General features: G+C 46.0%; 1 protein-coding gene across 1 annotated transcript in view; it reads right to left on the bottom strand.

Moving 5' to 3' along the window:
- Positions 1-4556, bottom strand: part of LOC106816524 (neuropeptide Y receptor type 2-like) — a 38072-nt gene that overhangs the window by 24786 nt on the left and 8730 nt on the right. The gene's annotated exons all lie outside the window — the stretch shown is intronic.

Here is a 4556-nt window from a genome sequence, read left to right as displayed (position 1 = left end):
GTTAATAATGACAAATTTGTCATTATTAACCCCTGATATATATATACATCAAGAGACCATAATAGATTTTTTTTCTATTACGGACTCTTGATATACATGCGTGTGACTGCGGAGTAGAGCTGTCGTGTAGTCAGCATTTAAACTCAGCTGTTTCCGCTGACAGCTAGAGTTTCACCCGTGATGGCGAGCCAGCTTTGACGGCGGTGCGAGCTGTTAATGCTCAGCATGTCAGCCGGCGCGATATTAAGTCCAATCTCTTTCCCGCGGCGATGTGAATCCACACCAACCCCTGCTGCTGCTGCTGCTGCTGCTGCTACTCCTGCTGCTGCTATCGCTATTGCATATTACCCTAGAACTAGAACAGGGGACTCAAACAAGAAAATGATGCGTTGAATGTCCTGTAAGTACTATAGTTATTAACTGCTTGGTGCGCTCGCCCATGCTCCAGACGATAGCCTGCACATGTCCATGACGTCACTATAGTGGATAGAAGGCATTACCGATGGTAAGCGATCTAAACCGCTCTGAATCATATTGCTGCACACTAGAACACATTAAACGCGCAGAAAACGTACGCAACCGCACAGAAAACGTACGCAAAACGCACAGAAAACGCACGTAAAATGTTCACACACAAAAACAAAAGTCAAACGCACACACAAGACGCATAATACTGTAAGAAACGCGCGTACGCGTGTAAAAGTATCAGTGCGTCAGTCAACTATATCCACGCGAAATCCCACGACGACCTTAGATAAACACGAAGGAAACTAAACTGAAAACACGAACTGGAAGTCCGTAACACGACATCATCATGCACCACCAAACCACAACCACCACCACCACCACCACCACCACCACCACCACCACCACCACCACCAACACCAACACCACCACCACCATCGTCATCATCATCATCATCATCATCGTCATCATCATCATCATCATTATCGCCATCATCATTACATCACCAGCATGCGAAGAATTTAATATGGGTTGCCTTTCTCTCGATCTTTGCACTCAGGCTCTTTAACTCGCTCTCCAGAATGAAGCCAACGCTCGCACTTAGACTTTATTATACGGGAGCACGTCATCCCCTCGCTGAACGTCGTTGATAAGCCACGTGGCGCTTGAGCACAGTGAACCCGGGGCATGAATGAACCCGATTGTAATAAAAATCCAGAGCCAATCTAGATGTCAGCGAGGCAGGAATGTTAATGATCTTATCTATCACGCAGCAAGCGGTATAAGCGGCGCAGAGCCGAGGCGACGAAGACGCAACGTTGATAAAAATAAAAAACGCTACCCGGACGAACTTTTCGCGCGAAAAAAGAGCAAATTTACGAAAAAAATAATATAAACAAGATTGAAAACGCTAGCTAATTATATGCAATGACGACAGATGGCAGCATGTTGCCTAATGGCGTATCCCGAACTCTAGCGCAAGCGCAATAACTGTTTGTAACGGGACGGTTTTGAATAAATAACGCGTGAAAAATAACATTCCATACTCTCATGCCACCTACCGTTATATATGTGCGCGCACGCGCATGTGTTGACGTGCGTGCGTGCGTGCGTGCGTGCGTCTGCGTGTGTGAGTGCGTGCGTGGCAATAAGAGACTAAGCGACTGCTTCATTCGTCTGCTAACCAGCTGGTTTCCTTACTGATAACGACTAGACATGGACAGGATGTGAGCAGTAAAGCTATTACCAAGCCATAAACAACGCTGTTTACAACGATGCCACGGTCCGTGCGCGTCTCCTTTATTTACCGATCCGCTCCCCTCCCCCCGACGTCTAGTAATTCCTTAAGCTTATGAAATAAAATTATCACCCTTTTAACATAGCACTTACTATGTAAGACTACCGTGCTTCACCGAACACAGAAAATCACGTCAAATTTGATGGTGAATGTATCGGATTCAATCACGAAACCACGTGATGATACGAGGGCGGAATGCCGGAAGCATCAATCATAATCTTCAGAAAGACCACTGCGTGTCGAAAAATCACATCGCGTTCGAAACAGCACTCCCACCCACTTCACTCCCACCTCGCACGGACTTTTAATTAATTTTATGTTCAGCTGAATCCCGCCCCAACCGACGCGACGCGCCACCGTTGTCTCGTAATCATGATAACGGCAGCATCCTCATCCTCATCCTCATCACTCTCGTGATGCTATCACATCGCGTTCGTGCCGCGCGCATATCATATCATCATTAATTCAATCGGTTAACATCTCATCATTTGCTTCTGCGGCAACGATCACACGCAACTGTTCAATCATTACATCATCGACGTTTATAGTTGTGAATAAACGAGCTGCGATGTTTACGTGTGGTGACGTTTGCCCCCCCCCCCGTGACTTACGTCATCCGGATTAAAACGTGACGTAGCAGTTATAAGTTACGCTGCGTGAAGGTACCACGGTGGGAAATTATTTCTCATTGGCGGCCATACTTACGAAAAAATTCCCATAAATCAGCAGAGGTTTTTTTGAGAAATCACAATGCCATCCTCTGAATCCACGTCGAAAGTGACACCATATATGTTTTTCATATATGTTACACCATTTTGGTAAACAAGCTTTTGCCGGCACACACTCGAAATGGCCACTTTCCAATGTGAGTTTACGCGAAAAAAGTAGGCTTCCTTCGAAAATTCCCCGGCCGCCCCAGCAACGCAGCCGGGACGAGCCGCTTACACTGTCGGATTCGGCAAAAATTCTAGTTTCTGAAATTAACAATTGCAAAAAGTTCTAAGCCTTTCTAAAGAAACATATAAAATTCAAGCGCACGCATACACTGTAATACGATCTCATTCGATCTGATTTCCCACCGTAATACCTGAAGTCGCCACAAACACGCGGAAATGGTATTTAATCACGCCCGAAGACGTAGAAATGACGGTACACAGCGCAGAACTGATAGTGAAATGCGCATAGAACCGACGGTACATCGAAACCGTAGACAAACATATCGCGAACATCTCACACATACGCACACATACATACACACATAGAACATATAGGCATAGGCGATACATGGACATTAAGGCTTAGGTACCACGCGGACACACAGATATAAGGGCTTTCGACACATTTTCTTTTCAACACGACATTCTCCTTCCCTCGTAATCAATTCTCGTCTACCTCTCGAAGTTCTTATATTAACCGAGATTTGGCACTGCGCTGTGATGACGCACGACACCGGTGTGAATGTCTCACGCACGCTACCCACGTGCACTTACACCTACAGATGCGGTAAACCCTCTCTCTCCGTTCCAGCGTCTATACTCTCCCGTTTTGTCACTCGTCCTCGCACCCGCTACCCCTTGCTCCAAATAGTCGCGGAGTATCTATAACTAGGCCAACACTGGACCTTAACTATATCAAGGGTTAATAATGACAAATATTTGTCATTATAATTAACGCCTGACTATATATGACCGCTGGTCAGACCGCCTTCCCGGCTGCTGTGTCATCTTCCATCATTATCGCTGTTTTGCCAGCTTGCGTATCTCTCTCCCTCTCTCCCTCCCTCCTCTCTCTCTTTCTCTCTCTTTCTCTATCCCCCCCCTCTCTCTCTCTCTCTCTCTCTCTCTCTCTCTCTCCCTCCCTCTCTTTCTCTCGTGCGTGTCACATCTATACATCGTTTACACAGGTCCCGTAGTGCACGTCTTATATACTCACACATTGTGTTCTGTACTCGCCTTGTACGATCAGGCAAACTGGACCCCACCCTATTCCCCTCCCCGAGCGTATATATTTGCACGTACGTGCTAAAACCGCTCGCCAGTGCAACCAAGTGTTGCAAGGTTTCAGTACCATATCTGGCTGCAAGCTACGCTCGAAATAGCCCCGAGAAAATTCCCCGATTACGACAAAACGACATTACGTTTACGAGTTTTTCAGCTCGACACAGTTCTAACGGTTTCTCACAATTTGGTATTGCCTGTGAATCCAGTATTGACTTCCCAACTTCTAACATAATGCGAAATAAACTGCGAAGAGCGTGCGTAACGCATAAAACAAACAGTGCATGTTCTTGAATCTACACGCAACTTAAGACGCGTGTTATATTCTCGAGGACGCCTCGTGTCTTTTTAAACCAATCACAAATCTTTTATGGTTCTGGTGAGTGAGTCGTCAACCCAGACTCGTTCGACAATGCAATTTTCCACGGCACGTAGTCTGTCATTGAACCCGACACCATTCTGTTTACGAAGTTCGCGGTTTTCTAGGATAACTAACTCAGGAATCGATAACGAACGTCTGTACCATCATACGATGCTTAACATACCGCCACGATCAAACAACAAATTTATCACAAAATACACAGAATTAACGATGGCCTCGCCTGGGAATTTCAGCAATGCGTGGTTCAAAATATCGCGCTTATTGTTTTGTGCGCATGCGCAGACGTCTGTGATCTTGTTAACTAATCTTTACTTCGGTTTATCCACCCCTGCCTTTCTTGCGCGCGCTCTCTCTCTCTCTCTCTCTCTCTCGCTGCCTCTCTCGCGGTAGAATCCCTCTTAATCTTATTACAACA

This window comes from Priapulus caudatus, unplaced genomic scaffold (genome assembly GCF_000485595.1).
Source record: "Priapulus caudatus unplaced genomic scaffold, Priapulus_caudatus-5.0.1 Scaffold32, whole genome shotgun sequence".
In the NCBI taxonomy this organism is placed as follows: domain Eukaryota; kingdom Metazoa; phylum Priapulida; class Priapulimorpha; order Priapulimorphida; family Priapulidae; genus Priapulus; species Priapulus caudatus.
This window is presented reverse-complemented; position numbering and strand designations above follow the sequence as displayed.